Raw genomic sequence first — 21073 nt, 5'->3', positions numbered from 1 at the left:
ATTCCAGGGGAATCAAGTTTGAGCCATAGACAATAATATTTAATACCGTCATGCCTCAAACAAACCATTAGCATCAAACACATTGGGGTAGGGTTTTTTTTGGATGAATACTGAATTAAACACAAGCAATAGATAGACAGGAAAGGCAGAAGAGTGTAAAGTAAACACATTGTTGTGATGCAGAAATTTAATCAGAACATACCAGTTTCAAAGAGGCAAAGTACAATAAAACAAGTAGCAGGACTTGAGAAACAGGCCACAGTGCAAGTAATAAGAGAGAATGCTTTTTGAGTGTGAGTGTGAGTTCAAAAAACTAAGAAGTGTTCATGTTTGTGTTAATGAAAGAGCATGGTATTTATAGTTTGAAAACAGGAAGAGAACAAGGCAAGAAAATAACCACGTGCCAATTAAAATCAATCAGTAGAAGAACTTCCTTTAATTAAGGAGTTCAAACTTAAACGGTAATGAACAGAAATCATTTAAAGGAAGAGATCAAATAAGCATCTTGTGCAAAGTAAACAATTAGGGGTAAATACATAGGAGTTTATTTAAGGGAAGGATATTTGAAATACACGGTTAAATAAATAAGGTAAGAGTCAATCAGTACATAGTAAATCAAGGAGTCAGAGATTCGAAATTACTGGTTCATGAATAAACCAAGTCAGAAAGGCTAAGGAAAGTTTTCAAATCAAACCAAGAAATAGGGAAATTAGTAAAACAAGGAAAGAATCAATCAAACTTACATAAGGAGGTATGAAATCAGTAAAAAATTGAAAGTCATTTTAGAGGAGAAGCTCATCATATATAAAGAAAACACAAATATTAGGCATACGAGGCTGAATTTCGGACAAAAAAAGTGTCATGCAATTGCAAAATCAGTATGTAGTGGACTATAGGAACATGGTAGTCACATAGGTCAGTTTCAGTAACTCAGCAATGGAGAAGGGAGAGAGTATCAAATAGCATGCAAAGGGTCAAGTAGAAAGACCTTAGAAGAGTTTAGCAGGGATTTAGAATCATATAAAGAAACAAAAGATTTTGAAATTTAGTCGAGCAACAGATGAAATAACTTCAGAAACTCAAATAAGTCCAAAGAAATTAGGGTTTTGAAACCAAACAAGTTCGGAGATGAGGAGCAAACAAATCACATAGCAAATAATATCAGAACTCGAATGAACCCCAAATCTTAGGGTTTTTGCCATCAATTGAGTGTAGAGGTGAAAGACAAGAGAATCAGGCAAAAATATCAACAAAGAAAATAAAATAAAAAACCCTAAGAAAGAACTTAAGACTTTAACATAAAGAAACATAGTAGAAAAATCAACATAAGAAACATAGTAGAAGAAAAACATAAAAAACACAGTAGAACATGCTAAAGATTAGAGAGACTTCTAAATATCTTGCCAAAACCCCAAATCGGAAAAGATAAAGGTTTTGAAAGCAGAGTTTTGAAAGAAACTTTGAGAAAGTGTTTGAAAGTTTAGGGAAAATACGGATCTAGAACAGATCTAAAGAAATAGGAAGAACCTCAAAAGTTAGGGTTTCAGAAGAACCCAGATGGTGACAAAGGCTTAGAAAGTCATTGATTTAAGCAGGAGAAGTCGAGATCAGGCTCGAATAACCATGGCTGGCCGGAGCAAAGTTGGAGACGGCCATAGAACTCGAATCGAACAAAGTCTGGGCCAAGCTTCTTCAGGGTCAGGACTTGAAACTATAGTAACCAGGCCTGTAGGAGTTATAAGAGGCCGGTATAGGACTTCAATGGCCTTGGAAGCCATGGATTCCGGTGAGTTTAGGGTGGAAGCGGAGGGAGACGGCTATGGTTTGAGGGGAGCTTGAGAGAGGGGGGGGGATTCAAGGGCAGCTACAGTAGAGAAATGATTAGGTTTAAGGGTTAGGTCGGGTTAAAAAAGGAAGGGGTTGAGGGTGACTGTTGATCATTTTGATCAACGGCCTGGATTGAAGGGGAATCCGGGCGGGTTATTTTAAAGGGTAGTGGGTCGGGTAGATTTAGAATTTGGGCTGGGTAATTGGATTTGAAATTGGGTTTAATTGGGTGTCAAATCCGGCTAAAATTGAAATGCAAATGGGCTAACATTTAAATAGCCATTTTCCTTTATTTATTTTATAAAAAATAGTAAAATAATTTCTAAAAATAAATTAAAGGTACTAAAATGATTAAAATTACATAATTATCAAATTAAAAATACTGGAGTCGATTTTATAAATATAATTACAATTAAATCTTGAAAGAGGGAAATATTGTAATTATATGTAATTTAGCTTTAAAAATACTAAATAAATTTGTAAAAATATGAAAAAATTATGCTAGCTATATTATAATATAAATACGAGAATCCAATAAATAAAGCATCCAAAATAATAATTTTGGGGATAATTATTTGGTTTTTCTTGATAAAATAGGGCAATAAATTGATTTAAAAATTAAGAGAAAAATAATAAAACCTTGGGAAATACCTATATATGCACATACATGCTATTTTGAGAGTATTTTGCATATTAAAAATATACAAGAAAAAATTGGGTATTAACAGCTGCCCCTCTTTACCTGGGAAGAATGAAAGAGTTGTTGGGTACAGATATGATGGCCAATTTTGACCGAACGAAATGGTTCGAGGAGACTTAGGCCGTAATTTGGTTTCTGATCTGCCTACATATCCCTGGTTTTACAGGAATCAGGCCGTAGGTAGTTCGGGATCCGTCGGCGGAATATGCCGATGGAGACTTTTCAAGAACGTACGCAATATTCAGGTTGAGGTGAATGGTTTGAAACCTGATAGGGCTGCGGGAACTAGAGCAGAATCTCTCCTAACGAGACAGTCGTTGCTCGTTGGTTTACTTGTAAGTAAGCAATACAAGCATATATTGTGCGTAAATTTAAACATGATACAAATTCCCGTTGGACCATGGAAGTTGTCTTTGGACGGTTAGGATGACGTCCTTAGACCATGATGTCCTGGGCCATGAAGTGTATAATAAAGGATTCGCAGGCCATGAAATGATGCTCTCGAGCTATGAGAATGATGCCTCTGAACTATGATGCCTTTGAATAATGATATGCAAACGATAAAAGGGGTCCTCAGGCCATGAAATGGTGTTCTCAGGCTATGAGAATGGTGCCTCCGAACAATGATGCCTTCGGATAATTTGGCAATCTTTCAGCCCATGAGATGCAGTGTCTGGCGATCTTTCAGCCTATGCAATGCAGTAGGTGGAGATTTTTCAGCCAATGCATATGTAAACAAGGTGGCGATCTTTCAGCCGTGCACATGTAAATAAGGTGGCGATCTCTCAGCCGATGCAAACGTAAATAAAGTGGTGATCTTTTAGCCGATGCGAATGTAAATAAGGTGGCGATCTTTCAGCCGATGCAAATGTAAATAAAGTGGCGATCTTTCATCCAAGGCAAATGGAGGTATAGCTTAACCTCGGAAGGCAGAATGGTAGCCTTATGCAATGCAGAAAAGCAGATGGAGGTAGAGCTTAACCTCGGAAGGCAAAATGGTAGCCTTATGCAATGCAAGAAATGCAGATGGAAGTAGAGCTTAATCGCGAAAGGCAGAATGGTAGCCTTATTGAATGTAAGAATGCAGATGGAGACGAAGCTTAGTCTCGGAAGGCAGAATGGTAGCCTTATACAATGCAAGAAATGCGGATGGAGGTAGAGCTTAACCTCGGAAGGCAGAATGGTAGCCTTATGCAATGCAAGAATATAGATGGAGGTAGAGCTTAACCTCGGAAGGCAGAATGGTAGCCTTATGCAATATAAGAATGCAGATGGACACAAAGCTTAGTCTCGGAAGGCAGAATGGTAGCCTTATGCATTATGTAAAAAGGCAAATAATAATAGAATTTTCTTAGCTGATAGCGGATTGCGATATTGCGACTGCTGGGGATACTGTGTCTGCTGGGGACACTACGTGCGGATAGCAGCTGTGAGTAAGTGCAATGGTTCTGAGAGTTGTATTCCTGAGCAATGTGAGTCTCATGAGTGTAGAGTATATTTGATGATTTTTTAACTCAAGTACCTGTATCCAAAGAAAAATCGTGAGTTTTGTAGAAGGGGAGAGGTTAGTTCGTATCCCCGTCGGCTCTGCTTGACCTGCTCGACTTTGATCTGGTGATACTGTATGTATCATTGGGCAGCGTTACTAAACAAGGCAATTTTGGCAATAAACATGCATGATTTAGTAAAGGCATACATAAATACATAATTAAGAATAGTTTCTTTCGATGAACCAATGACTGCGACGTGGTTCAAGACATTGCAACCCTTCTTGTTACGGAATTTTGACAGTCCTCCTCAAAATTCTGCCCCAGTTTAATGGATTGATGCTTTCGATTGCTGCTAGCGATGATTGGCTGTAATTAACTTCGAAATTTTGAGGGTCCTCCTCAAAATTCTGCCCTAGTTTCTAATTGCAGGGGGGAATAAAAGTTTTATTGAATTGTGACCGAACCCATAGGGTTGCCTTAGTATCCTCTCTTAAACGGGAATCAGGTCAGGCGTAGTTCAAATTACATCATATGAGGAAAGCATAAAGATTACACATAGTAACGCTTGACCGCATCTGAGTTGATCGACTTTAGCCAGGCTTCTCCGTCCATTTCTGCAAGTATGAGGGCTCCTCCCGTCAGAACCTAGTGAACCATGTATGGACCCTACCAGTTGGGAGAGAACTTCCTTTTGGCTTCATCTTGATGCGGGAAAATTTTCTTTAACACCAGCTGTCCCGGTGTGAACTGTCTCGGCTTGACTCTTTTGTTGAAGGCTCTGGACATTCTGTTCTGATAAAGTTGACCATGGCAAATTCCATTCATTCTCTTTCCGTCTATAAGGGCTAGCTGTTCATAACGACTTTTCACCCATTTTGCGTTGTCAAGTTCTTCTTCCTGTATAATTCTTAAGGAAGGAATTTTTACCTCAGTGGGAATGATTGCCTCTATGCCATAAGCTAGCATATAGGGGGTTTCCCCGGTTGATGTACGGACTGTGGTGCGATACCCTAGTAAAGCAAGTGATAGCTTCTCGTGCCACTGCTTATGTTTCTCTATCATTTTCCTTAGTATCTTCTTGATATTCTTATTGGCGGCCCCTACAGCCCCGTTCGTCTGAGGTCTATAGGCTGTAGAATTCTTGTGTCTGATCTTGAAAGTTTCACACATAGCTTTCATCAAGTCACTATTGTGGTTGGAGCCATTATCGGTGATGATTGATTCTGGAATCCCGAATCGACAAATGATGTGGTCGCGGACAAAGTTTGCCATGAATTTCTTAGTTACTGCTCTGTAAGATGCTGGTTCGACCCATTTGGTAAAATAGTCGATCGCTACCAGGATGAACCTGTTCCCGTTGGAAGCGACATGCTCGATTGGTCCAATATTATCCATCCAATACTGCAAGTTAGAGTAATAGAGGTCTACCTGGCTCGGGCGGGACCAAAACCGATGGTGTTGACAGGTACTCCTTGATTTTGTCGAAAGCTTTTTGGCAGTCATCAGCCCATTTGGTAGCGGCGTCTTTCTTTAACATCTTAAAGATTGGCTCACAGATAACTGTAGATTGTGCTATGAACCGGCTGATGTAGTGTACGACCCCACGCTCGTCATCTAGCGTGTGCGTCACCTCAAAATAGCACAACGATGTCAAATTCGGGGTTTCAAACACTCAGGACAACATTTACAATCATTGTCCAAACTCTAGTTCGCGGTGCCTTTGCCTCTTGAATCAGTCTCCAATTGCGCCGAATCTAACCAAAACCAGTTCCACATCATTAATACGCACTAAAGAAACAAAGCCCAAGCGAAAATAATCAAATTAAGTGAAAAATCCTGAAATTGGCCAAACTCAGCCCCTGGGCCCACGTCTCAGAATCTGATAAAAATTACATCAATAGAATCTTTATCCTCCCACGAGTCTATACATACCAAGAACATCAAAATAGGACCTCAAATGGCCCCTCAAATCCCCAATTCAACTCTCCAATGTTTCTTCAAATTTTCATCAAAAAATCCCAAATTAAATGATAAAATTAAGACAAAAATAATGGTATTAAACCAAATTTGGGTGAAGAACACTTACCCCAATCCACTCTCTGAAAATCCCCTCCAAAATCGTCTTCTCCCGAGGTCCATATCTCCAAAAATGCAAAAATGGCTGAAATCCTCGAAATAAAGTACTTTATAAAGCTGCCCAGGCCTCCTCTTTCGTGAACACGGGATGACCATCGCGTCTGCGATGAAGAAAAAATATCAGCTCCTAAAATTCTCTACGTGTTTGCGACACAAGCCACACGAATGCGATACCTACTGGGGACATAACTACGCGAACGCAACATCCAAGGCACGAACGCTAAGAACATAACATCACCACATCGCAAACGCGACACCCAAAGCGCGAATGCAAAGACAGAATTCACCGCCTCAGAGAACACCCTTCGCGAATGCGAGTCCCTGACCGCGAACGCGAAGAACAAATCGTCTGCAACAAAAACCAGCAAAAATCTGCCAAGTCCAAAGTCCAAAATTGATCCGTTTACCACCCGAAACTCACCCGAGGCCCTCGGGACCTCAACCAAACATGCCAACATATCCTATATCGTCGTTCAAACTTGTTCCAAACTTCGGAATGCTCATAACAACATCAAAACATCAAATCATTATCGGATCCAAGCCTAAAAATTAAAAATACTTCCAAATTCCGCTTTTGATCAAAAAGTCTAACAAACCTCGTCCGAATGACTTGAAATTTTGCGCACACATCACAAAAATGACACAAAGGATATACTCCAACTTCCGGAATTCCATTCCGACCCTTATATCAAAATCTCACCTATCAACCGGAAAACGCCAAAGTTCCAATTTCGCCAATTCAAGCCTAAACCTTCCACGGACCTCCATAATACATTCTGATCACGCTCCTAAGTCCCAAATCACCTAATGGAGCTAACCAAATCATAAAAATTGCAACCCGAGATCATATACTAACAAGTCAAAACATAGTCAACCTTACAAATTTTAAGCTTCAAACTGAGAACGGTTCCTCTAAATTCATTCAGGTTACCCTGAAAACCAAAATCGATGATTTACATAAGTCATAATATATCACACGGAGCTAGTCATGCCAGATAACTGGCGAGCGAAGTGCAAAAGCTCAAAACGACCGGTTGGGTCATTATATCCTCCCCCACTTAAACATACGTTCGTCCTCGACCGTGCCCAGAATTGTTCTGAAATCCATCAAATCGCTATGTAACCTTACCATGAACGCACTCGGGGTGATCCCATGCCACCCTATCTCATATAGGTCCTATAACACAATTTAACTGAAATTTCACAATCCAACCTAGCCCATAAACCTTAGAACCACATTTCCACTTCTGAAATCATCTACAAGATCAGAATCTCACATCTATACTTTGAATAAGCCGGAACAGGCTATGACAAGCCATACCTGCCAACCTCAAATGCAATTACATGATATACCACATAGCTCAAACTCTCGTAGCGATAACTTCTGATCACAGTCGTTGCTCAGAACATCCGAATTTCGATAATAAGCCTCTTATCAAATAAAGCCTCATTCCAATAGTTCTGTATACTGCCATTGCAAAAAGAAACACGCAGATTCGTAATCATTTCTTAGATCAACCATTCATGAAGCTCCCTCTCCTTTGGCAAGCACCATAGCAAATTTTTGAGCCGGACATCGATATTATCCTTCCCACATGCTGAAATTGAATCCGTTTGTATTCATTCTAGATCCCCAACGATCTCATCTAATTCAACACAACTACACTGGTGACATGACACTTCAATACCATCTAAAACCACAACTCGTGCAAGCCGCGTGTCAATAAGCAACAATCCGAACATACCCAAATTATGAGAATGACTCAAATGAGAGAGTTGTACCGCAAGCTCGACAGTACCATCACAACACAATGCTGAGATCTCATTACACATCATAGAATCATAACACATGAATCTAACCCGAAGGATCATACCTCCACATAACCTCGCTGCAATACGTGATACTATTCAAACACTGATCCACATGAATCGCCTCAAGTCACTATGCTCAACAACCACGTGCAATTTGGCGCCCAACACCCAAAGTTGAATCACCCTAACCATGGAGAAGCAAATGACACAATGCCATATCAGTCTGAAAGAACATACCCAATGCGCAACAAATCATACAACGCCCAATTATCCGTCTCGCTCAAATTCTACTATAAAGCTCAAATTGAATCACACCATATGCGCATATAACAACCAAATCACAACTCCTTGTAACACAAAAGAGTAACTCATAGATCGTTCTATAGCATGGATAAGCTCAACAACAATCGAATGACACACCTCTCAATAATAACAGTTCAGAGTCAACAATTCTGACCCGGTGGAGAACACACATCCCTGTTGGGCCTACCAATGAACCACACATCAACTCTGGTCACCCACAACAGATAAATAACCCCCCGAAGGTTAACAATGACTGAATCATAGCACATAATATCATCTGACTATCTTAACCACATCCTTCATAATCCACAACCGCGAAATAACCTATTCATGAGAACTCCTAGTCTTCAAATCCATAAAGCATACGAATTACCATATCTGATCCCAACACCATTATACCAACTCCACCGCCCGAATATCTAACACATCCTTGCTACTCGATCATCCCACAAGGGATACTTCTAAAAATTATTCTGTGCCACCAAGCAAACCTTAAATATCAACAATCGATCAGACAAGATATTGCCACAATACCAATAAAGCATCCATAACCCAAACACATCACCCTTTCTAAAATATATACCATCATCAAGCCACACCAATCAGTGATCTCATTTATCTAGTCATATGAAAATATCCATGTTATCTAAGAATTTGTGACCTTCATTTCAAGACTGAACTGGGACCTTACATATGCAAATCTCAACCCCACACAACATACCGCATATACCATACCATCCTATGATAAATATGAGAACTTCATAATCCATTTCGAACTACAAGCTACCATGTACTCAACTAGCCAAGACTTTATATTTGATCCATCTAGGAGAAAAACACTATAAATCTCATGCTCCTCGCGCCAGTAGAAAATTTACCTCTCTAACTGTGGTAGAAACCATCAAGAACGCTCTGAATTCTTGTTGCACAATACCAAACCGTCATAACTAAATCCCTCTAACTCAACCCAGCTACGCAGGCCATCAAAACCTAAGAGCATTGCCAAAAAACACATGTAGAAACCCAGTGCATCCTAAGCACCCAAGAACCGATAATATCTATTACCCTGCCGATCCAACCTACTACCAAGTTGTCCAAATTCTCCGAGTTCTTTCTGAATTACCTTCAAATTTATACGTTTCCTTTCTAGTACACCATTTTCCTTAACTAAAACATGCCCACAAACTTTAGCTTAACATCATTTTGCCCTAAGGCTCAAAAACCCTCGCATTTCTCTGAAGCACCCCCAAAAGTACCACAACTGAGATACCCGCTCTGAGAAGACCTTCTGTGAATCTAAAGTCATTACCTTCACCTACCTGATACTGATGTGTAGAATCCATAATAATATAGAAATACCATGAGTCTTGACACCCTCAAATGCAAACCTCCGATCTAGACAAATATACAACTCGAAAATCTCCAATTATTACATGTAACATCTTAAACCCATCAGAGCCATTCTCGAGAGTCATCCACTCTACTCAAACCTCACTTAAACTGATCAAACAGAAGGGATGACTTGTGCTCCAATTGCACTCCTATACCGCAGAAAGTGACCTCACCTTAATGCAACCAAGAAACTTCCTAACCCATGCACCGTACATCCTTTACCAATAACAACTTAAGTCATTCCATAGATTCTTATACACCCATAAAGCACAACATGACCCCTATCCAAAGTTTCTTTTATTCGGGTCATCCTCGATCTCAACCTCTGTAAGCGATAACTGATTTCACCAATGTGCCCCAAACTGGAACCAACATAGCTCATAACCGTGCAATTAACTGATCAATAACAGACTCTCCCACTTGGCTCGAAGGCATGAATCAAAACACACATAATAACTTATAATGCATATACTCTATTACTGCCATAATACCATAGTGAGATTAAACTCAATCCTTCCTAAGCTCCCGCAACACAGACTATCTAGTACTTCAAATCTTCTGCAAATCTCGTATTCACTCTTGTAACAGTCAAGCCTACTCTCTTAAGCAACCAAAATTCAAATTGTAACACATACCTTTCACTAGTAACAGAGATTTTCCAACAAACGACATAAGGATCACGCAAACTTCAGAACAATCCGCAGAAGATAACCCACCTGCTTCGCCTTAGACTAGTATCTCTTTATACCCTTCCACCAGCATAAACATTATGCAGTCACTTAATCTTCCTGAGTCTGAACTCATATCACAACATGAAATTTACTTCACTTCCCAACTAGGCGACATGAAAAGGTCTTTCAACCCGCCTATAACTCCGACTAAACATCAAATCACGATGGAAACAAGCATCGGATAGTTCTTACTAGACTCAAGTAGACCCTTCTTGTCTCATTCAAATCATATGCACACATCCTGTAGTCATACCATACTCATCACATAGCTATCTAGTCATCACTTCCACTAATAGGGACACTATTGGACATACAAATCCAAAAGCACTGGCTCACACAATCAACACCTCGGTGCTCAAGCTACAGGAAAAATCCGGCCTCAAGTCCTCCAGACTAGCCCAACATCAACACGCAGAGACCACATTTGCCCATCGATCAGGGAATCACAAGCCATCGATGCATAGCTAATACTGAGTGCTCCTACACGCATACGAATGCATGGAAAGAATTTCAAGGGTTACATTTCAAGATGAATCAAGGACGCACGACAAGAATTCAAGAATGAGATTTTTTTCGTAAAGGTTTTGTAGCCTCTAGAGGATAAGTACAGATGTCTCTATACCGATCCACGAGACTGTACTAAACCTGCTTATGACTCATGAGACCAATGTCACCTAGGCTCTGATACCAACTTGTCACGACCCTAAAACCTACCCAGTCATGATGGCGCCTATCGTAGAACTGTGCCAGCCGAAAAAACTCCCGAATTAGCCATTATTCAATAAAAGTCATTTCTATACAATTTATTAATAAATAATCTCATGATGTAAGTTTAACTGAACAATGCAAAAATAATATACAAGCCTGACATTGGGGTGTCACTAGTCAAGAGCATCTACGAAAAACTGAATATAATGAGAAGTCTGGAAATATACAAAATATAGTCTAATAAAAGCAAAGGGGAGAGAAGCTATGCTGCGAACGCCGGGCAGCTACCTTGTTAAACTCCAATGACTTTGCCTCCGAGCGATCAACACCCGCTTTCGGGTTTAAAAATATCTGAATCTGCACACAAGATGCAGGGAGTAATATGAGTATTCCAACACAGTAAGTAATAAAAGTAAATAAAGTCTGAGCAGTAAGAAATCACGTAAACCACATCATGGCACCACAGAGGATACCGTATGTTTCCAAAACATGATACAAATCAAATCATCTCGTTCAACTCCCATTTCGGGAAAAATCCTTTGCAAATGCCTTTCTAACAGTTTTCAGTATAAGATCAGTGAAATTTATAGTGAAAGTGATGAAAATCATAATCAGCCCTTCGGCCAAAACATAATTCGTATACGCCCCCTCGGGCAAACAGAAATTCATAACCATTTCGAAACAAAAAAATCTCAGTGGAAGTAACAAAGCCAAATTAGTGACTAAATTCCGAATACCTTGTAAAAACTTCAGTTCAAAGGAAAGATGTTTAAAAATATTTGTTTAACATTTTTAATAGAGGCTCGATCTAAAGATGAGTGGAAGCAGCAATTAAATCAACATGTTCAATATAAACTCACTTTAAGGAGGAGTGAAACCAGTAAGTTCATAAACAGGACCCTCAGGCAAAGCATCACTCGTATACATGTATATATATAGCCCCTCGGGCAAGCCTCTCAGTCACTCATGACTCAATTCTTATCAATCAACGCTCACACTCAACACCCACACTTAATAGGTACCATATAATAACTGCTGCGGCGTGCAGCCCGATCCATATATATAGTTGACTGCGCTTACTGGGGGTGTGCAGACTCTAGAAGGGCTCCTACAGCCCAAACGCTATATCGCTGCGGTGTGTAGCCCGATCCAACATATCGCTACGGCGTGCAACCCAATCCAAATACAACATATATATATATATATATATATATATATATATATATATATATATATATATATATATATATATATATATATATATATATATATATATATATATATGCGGCGTGCAGCCCGATCTATAAATATATAATCCACACAACAGGCCCTTGGCCTCTCTCAGTCATCAACCTTACAATCAGACCTTCGGTCTATCTTAGTCATCAATCTCACAATCAGGCCTTTGGCCTCTCTCAGCCATCAACCTCACAAGTCACTCGGACTATAAGTAAAATAGGGCGTTCATCTCAAATATCATTTATAGTTCCAAGATTTAGTAAATAAGGTTGAGTTGGAAAATTTCAAAGATGCAGCATGACTGAGTATAATTATTAAGTGAAAACAGTGAGGAAAAGTAGTAAATGTCCCATAAGGGTCCAAAACAGTTGGCACGAGGCCCAAACATAGCATTTAGCCCAAAACATGATGATAATAAATAGTTTTCATTCAAATACGCAGTTAAACAGTCATGCGAGATGGACTAAGTCACAATCCCCAATGGTGTACCACCCCACGCTTGTTATCTAGCGTGTGTGTCACCTCAAAATAGCATAACGATGTGAAATTTGGGGTTTCAAACCCTCAGGACAGCATTTACAATCATTACTTACATCTATCTAGTCCAAACTCTAGCCCGCGGTGCCTTTGACTCTCGAATCAATCTCCAATTTCTCCGAATCTAACTAAAATTCGTTCCATATCATTAATACGTGCTAAAGGAACAAAGCCCAAGAGAAAATAATCAAATTAACTCAAAAATCCCGAAATTGGCCAAACCCGCCCCCTGGGCCCATGTATAGGAATACGATAAAAATCACATCAATAGAATCCTCATCCTTCCACGAGTCTATACATACCAAGAACATCAAAATCGAACCTCAAATGGCCCCTCAAATCCCTAATTCAACTCTCACATTTTTCTTCAAATTTTCATCCCAATTTCCCAAATTAAATGATAAATTAAGACAAAATCATGGTATTAAACCAAATTTAAGTGAAGAACACTTACTCCAATGCATTCTCTACAAATCCCCTCCAAAATCGTCTTCTCCCGAGCTCTATAGCTCAAAAAATGCAAAAATGGCCGAAATCCTCGAAATAGAGTACATTATAAAGCTGCCCAGGCCTCGTCTTTCATGAACGCGGGACGACCATCGCATCCATGATGAAGAAAAAATATCGGATCCCAAAATTCTCTACACGTTCATGACATAAGCCATGTGAACACGATACCTACTGGGGACATAACTATGCGAACGCGACATCCAAAGCGCGAACGCAAAGAACACAACATCTCCATATCACGGACGCGACACCCAAAGCTCGAACACGAAGACAAATTTCACCTCCTCAGAGAACACCCTTTGCGAACGCGAGTCCCTCAACACGAACGCATAGAACAAATCGTCTGCAACAAAAACAAGCAAAAATCTTCCAAGTCCAAAGTCCAAAATTGATCCGTTTACCACTCGAAACTCACCCGAGGCCATCGGGACCTCAACCAAACATGCCAACATATCCCATATTGTCATTCAAACTTGTTCCAACCTTTAGAATGCTCAAAACAACATCAAATCATCATCAGATCTAAGCCTAGAAATTCCAAAAACTTCCAAATTACGCCTTTGATCAAAAAGTCTAACAAACCTCGTCCGAATGACCTGTAATTTTGCACACACATCACAAATGACACAAAGGATCTATACCAACTTTCGGAATTCCATTCCGACCCTTATATCACAATCTCACCTATCAACCGGAAAATGCCAAAATTATAATTTTGCCAATTCAAGCCTACACCCTCCACGGACCTACAAAATACATTCCGATCACGCTCTTAAGTCCCAAATCACCTAATGGAGCTAACCAAGTCATACAAATTCCAATCCGAGATCATATACTAACAAGTCAAAACTTGGTCAACCTTTTAAATGTTAAGCTTCAAAATGAGAACTGTTCCTCAAAATTCATTCCGGTTACATTGAAAACCAAAACCGACAATTTACATAAGTCATAATACATCACACGGGTCAAGTCATGCACGAGAACTGACAAGCAAAGTGCAAAAGCTCAAAACGACCGATCAGGTCGTTACACCAAGACCCTAAAAGGCCAACTTTCCACAACTAATCCCGATACCCGTCACCTCGCTTACACGGAATACAATTATCATAGAAGATTCAAATCCTAAAGGGTAGTTTTATTACACGAAGTTAGGCAAGATACTTAACTCAAAGAAGACAGACCGATACTCAAAAATAAACTTTTCGAGTGAAATGACTTTCAGACGGCTCAAATCTATCCAAAAAAACTTCAAAGGATAAAAAAACTCATAAGAAACTATTTCGGATCATAAAGCCTCAATCTTTATCAAAATCTAAAAATCGACCAAAAAGTCAACCCCTGTGCCCTCACCTCGGAACACAAAAAATTTCACAAAACCCGAACACCCATTCCGATACGAGTTCAACCATACTAAAATTATTAAATTCTGATACCAATTTGCCACTCAAATCATGATTTTTCATTTTGAAAGTATTATTCAAAAATCCTCATTTTCCTCAACTTAACACACAAAGAATCGCTCAAAACCAAGCTCTACAAGTCAAGATGTGATAAAAATTGTCTAACCCTCGATTGAGAAGATATTTTCTGCTGCCTAGGTGTTTATGCATTGCGAACACGGAAGAACAATCGCATTCGCGAAGAGAAAAAAATAAAAGCTTCCCAGAAGAACCTTCACGAATGCGACCAAACGGATACGAACGTGATAAACAATGGACAAAAACTTACACGAACGTGTAAGGGACATGAGAACACGAAAAGGAAAATGATCACCAATGCCCAGGGCCTAGTTTGCACTACGAGAACGTGAGATAGAGAATATAAACGCAAAGAAGAAAGTGGAAGAACTTTGGGAATGCAAGAGGATGATTGCGAACTAGAAGAGGAAACATTCACCCTAAAAAAAACTTTTACACCCCATGTTTTCGTACGTAAGAGTACGTCGTAAGTCAATTGTTGTTAGCTCAGAAATAAGGTTATATTTGGAAGCATATAAAGTAAGTTAATCATGTTACTTTAGAGGTTACAAATATTTAAGGTCATGAATACCATGTACCAAGAGGGTTTGAAGGTTTAGAAGCTAAACGAATTGAAGAAAATAAGTTTTGTCGAAAGTCGACATTTGGGAATGTTATAACATATGCTTTTGGGGTAAGACTAGGGTGCTTTATATTATAAGGATATTATTTTATGATTTATTTTAGTCGTATGGTAGTCGTATGTTATGTTTTAATGTCAAGCGAGTTGTGGAACGAAAGTTGGCAAAGGTTATCACAAGTTACGTTCATAAATTTGTTGAAATATAGGTCAAATGTATCTGAGCTTTTTTCCCAATATACTAGAAATTAGGGAATTATCTACCTACAAAATTGATGATCTACGAGTCTAGTTCTAACACATTTAACCATTTGTCGATATGACATCAGAGCAGAGAGATATTCATATTTTCGCGAGACTGCACAAAGCAGATCCTATGGGACCCACGAAGTCGGTGCGAACTCCAGCTTGTATTTACATAAATTCTAAATCGTTTTCACTCATTTTTCTCGTCACAAAAAGTTCCTAAACCCTCATAAATTCTCTCCAATGGTTCCTCCATAATTTTAGGGTGAAAACCTTAGATAAAAATATGAATCCAACGCTAGAAATTCCATGGTGCTTGCTAGATTGTAGTTCTTCATCTTGTGGCTATTTTGGAGGATTCTTCAAAGGTAAGTATCCTCATATTTCGTGTTGTTCCTTATTATTAATCTAAGAGTAAGTCCATTCTTCATATATATTAGATTTTCAAGGCGAAATACAAGTGTTTACACACCAACTTGAACACAAAAGTTGATTCAAGAAGAGAATACAACTCCTATAGTGTAGTGGTGTGATTGAGGGTTGTTGTGAGCTACACCTGCTAGGTATTTAAAGTTTTATCTACTTAATAAGGTATTAATTCATTTTATTGGTCATGCTTAAGGTTAATCATGTGTTGGTTGAGTTGTTTGAGTGAAAATCTACAAGATAGTAATTGACATGGCATAAGAAATCGTTATCTTTTTCTGTGGGCTGTGTTGATGCTATATATATGGTTTGTTGTGGCTGGAAATTGTTATAAATAGTTGTATTATGTTGTGTATATTTTTGTTAAGCATATATATGTGCTAATCCAATGTATTGAATAAGATAACTACAAAAACAAGAGGATGACGATAAAGGTTAAGGTGCTAAGCGTGTGGACTATTTTAAAGATTATTCTTATGATGTTTTGGGCATAAAATGATATGGTAAGCATAAGTATGATGTTATATAAGTTGTAGGAATATTCATGGAAAAGGAATTGGATTAAGTTATATTTTGTTAATTGTATATCGAGCTTGCTGCTCAAAATGGTTGTTGAAGTAATCATAGAGCTTTTTATGAATTATTTTGTTGTTTTTTGGTTGTTTGGTGAATTTTTGTCACTTATGGGATGTTGTAAAAATAGGGGAGGTACTGTCTGTTTTTTGTAGATTATTGGTTTTGAAATATGAGTGTTACAATGCTTATATAATGATGACAAAGTTGGGTTACTCATGCTAGACGTAAGAAGATCATATTGAGCTTGGTTGACGATTGGATGGAAGATTGCTAAGGTATGTTAAGGCCAAACCTTTCTTTTATTTTGGCATGATCCAGTAACTACATGTGTTTGATAACGAGACATGAAGAGAAGTTCATATTCCTGAATTTATATACATTTTCCTAGTCTCATAAGTTATAGTTGTCTCCCTTATCGGGACTTCATATTCAGTTAGTTTTGTGTTTTGTCAGCCAAGAGAGCAGAGAGTCTATATATATACAGTATTACAGTATTTTCACCACCATCAAGCTATAATCGATGGGCAGGCCCCTATTGGGCAACCTCTTATCAGATGGTGAGTTATATACCGAGCCTACTATGGCTGAGCACCTATGAGCGAGCCCAGAATGGCTGAGATACAGAGTCTAGTATGGCCGAGTGCCTATGAGCAAGCCTACTATGGTAGAGCAGTTACACATACCGAGCCTTATATGACCGGACAACTATTTTACTTACTATATTGAGAGAGTTGAGTCAGTATCAGCATGTAAGCATATCTTTAGATTATCTTTGACCCCCAGTTACTTTCAGTTATTATATTATCAGTTCAGTTTCAGCTTTCAGTTATCCTATTGCCTTACATACTCGATATATTATTTCGTACTAACGTCCCTTTTGCCTGGGACGTTGCATTTCATGCTTGCAGGTACTCATTAACAGTTCGACAGGCCCTCTCAGCAGATAGAGTTAAACATCAACTTGGATGGTAAGCTCCACTTCCTCGGAGTTACCAGGTCTAGACCTTGGAGTCCATTATATATATATATATATACATGTTTAATGGATAGGTTAAGGACCTGTCCCGACTATCGTACAGTTCAGTTATGTCTAGAGGCTTGTAGACGAGTCCTGTATAATTTGTAAATTAGCAGATGTCCATGGCTGACCTCGTCAGCCTGCACGGTTATTTATATATCTATACATGCGCTTTTGGGTATGATTACCCATCAGATAAGAGAGACGATATTTTTAGATGATTCAGAATATGGCCTCATCAGCCTAAGTTGAGGGTTACCCTCTAGAGTTCATAGTTACAGAGTGGTACGCTCGAGCCACGTATGGCACTGGGTGCCGGCCATGCCTTTTAAGGTTTAAGGCATGACAAACTTGGTATTAGAGAAGTTATGTCCTAGGAAGTCTACAAGCCGTGTCTAGTAGAGCCTTGTTTATAGATGTGTTGTGCACCACATTATATAAATAAGAAGCTACAAGGCATTTAGGAGTTTGTTACCCTTTAATCAAATGGAAATCATGCTGCAGAGCTGAGTCATAAGAGTTCAAGCCAAGACTTATGTTTGCTAATGATATAGAGATGCTTCCAATTAGAAAAAAATATAGCTAGCCAGAGGGATAATATAGAAATAAGAAAGGGCACTAATAGAGAGAGAGTTCTTGACGCCGTGACCCTGTTTGAGGCCCTATCAGATCGTGCATACCAGATGTGCAAATTTCTTGCTTAAGACCCTATGATGGGAATATCAAATACACCCATGAATAGCAGGCCATGGGAGTATCACAAGGTAATAGTTTAAGTTTCAACATGTTACAGAAGCAATGTGAAGAAGGGTACGAGGTACCTAATTAATGAAGATTATCAAAATTTTTAATTCAGGCAGAGAAATATAAGGCTTCTAAGTTACCTTCAACAGAAATAGAGGTACATATATTTGGATACACCCATCTCAGTTATTCCCTATGAGAGCTAACATATATAGTTTAATAGAAGATGGAATATCAGAATCCAACCTGGGTTAGAGTAACCCAAAATGATGGATTGAGCTAGGTGAGCCAAAACTGAAACAATGTTTTGTTGAGATTTTCAGAATAATGTGATAGACAAAAATATTAGCAGGAGAAAAAGAAGAGAGTAAATAAAGCATTATGAGTAAGGTACGATAAATTAGTGATAACAGTAAATCAAAATATGGTAGGATGATAGAGTCTATGGTCAAGTGAAGAAAAATACAAGAGCTGACCGGCCTTGAGACTATAAAAGAGTATAATCCATAACGTCATATTCTCATTTCAAGAAAATGAGTTGGCAACTCCAACCTAATTACCAGAAGCCTAAGTGAGACCCCCAAGTATAGAAATCAGCATAGGCTAGGAAACAAGATAAATCGAACAAGATTTAGGGTCCGAAGGATTCAATAATAGTCGGCATCGTGAGAATTTTGGAGATTGTGTTCTGGCAAAAATAAAATGGACAATAGAAGAATTACCTTTAAAGGTCATTCAGGAAGATGCTTCCCTAAAGAAATAATTGTGAGCAGAGTTAAGCTTAAGAAACTAAGTGTGCCAGTTACACTAGGTGTCACCTTCACACGTAAGAACTTTTGGTTATCCTGGTATAGAACGGTTATCACAAGGCGAGTAAGAGTCAGCAAAGATGTGAAAATATGCCATAGATGAAGAGGTAAACCATATATAGGTAAATCTTCATAGCATTAAATGCTAGTACTCCCCTAGAGGGGGAAGACGATGTGATATGTTAGTAAGTTAGAGTTATGTAGTTCAAGTAACAATGGAATAGTAAAGAAAGAATGCGGTAAAAGGGCGAAAGGAATGAGATTGCATTTATTCAAATCCTATAGATATGTTACAACTCCAGAACATTATTCAAGCATGATGTTGGAAGATGCAGTAAAGGTTCCCACACCAGATGTTATTGATAAATAAGTATGAATGGACATTTGTTACATTAGGAGCCAATGCAAAGGCAAGTTAAGATAAAAGACATAAGCCAAGAGAGATTACACCGAATATAAATATGAGCATGGACTGATGAGTAGCTAGTAGTTGATTTAGAAAGAGCTTGGTTATGGCTAGGCAAGAGGTCTCAGATAAATAAGTAGATCATGCAAGATAAACGTAGTGAAACCCAGCATAGAAAATTCAGTCTCTCTGATACGACATCGTAATCCTAGAGAAATATTCAGATAAGAGTTGGGGTAGTAGAAGGTACAATATAAGTGTTACGAAAATAAAATAGAGTGTCACTAGGGAGACAACTGAAAATTAAGTTCTGAAGTGACTCTACAAGCACAAGGGCGCGAGGTTAAGTAACTAGGGATAATGATAGACGAGTAAGAACATAAAAAATTCCATGGGGTATACAATGTAATAAGCTCGCGGCTATACAAGAGTCAGAGGGTCTTCCCTAAGCACTACAATGAAAGACTAGCTAAGAAAATAAGGAAGAAGGCTTCAACATAAGCATAGTGACCTAAAGAAGAAATGATCTTGTAACAGCAGTTTCACTATAAAAAAATGTATGCACTCCATAAGAAAGTGGAACCTATTGTTACTAAGGAACGTGAAGTAAAATCAAAAATACTATTCGAGATCATATGAGTTGCACAAAATTCCAATAGGCGTGGGCACTAAGATAAGTCAAGTATTCATGCAACATGTGGCAGAACGACCTGGAAAAGTAATTGCTTACTTTTTAAAGAAGGCTGAGAAGGCGCAAAATAAATTATTCGATCAATGAGCCATAGTTAGTTACGTTATGAACACACTTATGATTTCAAAGTGTTATCCATGCATCATATATGTTGACAATGATACAACTATATGAAACTCTAGTATAAGTTAAAAAAAAGAATTGGGTCCACGTCACAGACAAAAGCTTGAATTGCTAGAAGGTTATATCTTGGATGTTCAATAGCGTCCACAATGGGATAAAGTAATAACTAATACCCTGAGCCGCAGATCGGAAGATAGCTTAAGCCTACATAAAGGCTGAGAGAGAAGATGAATCTAAAGAGTTAATCAACTATGTGAAACATGAGTTTGATTATTAGACCAAGATAATTATGGAAATCACGATTGAGAACCTTGTAGAATCACTCTTAATATCAGAGGTAAAAGAGAGATAGTACAACAGTCATATTCTACAATGGCTCTATGATAAAAGCCAATTAGAAAAGTATCAGCCTCACAAGGAGTAAGTATGAAGCTTCCACCGGATTGTGTGTGTGATGAGTGGTGAATGGTGATTTTACCACTCAATCTAGTCTCTTTTCCTTAGTTTTTATGTCCTTTAACTATAATATGAGGTCATTTATGGTGTGTATTG

The sequence above is a fragment of the Nicotiana sylvestris genome, chromosome 4 (genome assembly GCF_000393655.2).
Source record: "Nicotiana sylvestris chromosome 4, ASM39365v2, whole genome shotgun sequence".
Taxonomy (NCBI): Eukaryota; Viridiplantae; Streptophyta; class Magnoliopsida; order Solanales; family Solanaceae; genus Nicotiana; species Nicotiana sylvestris.
Note: the sequence above shows the minus strand (reverse complement) of the source record.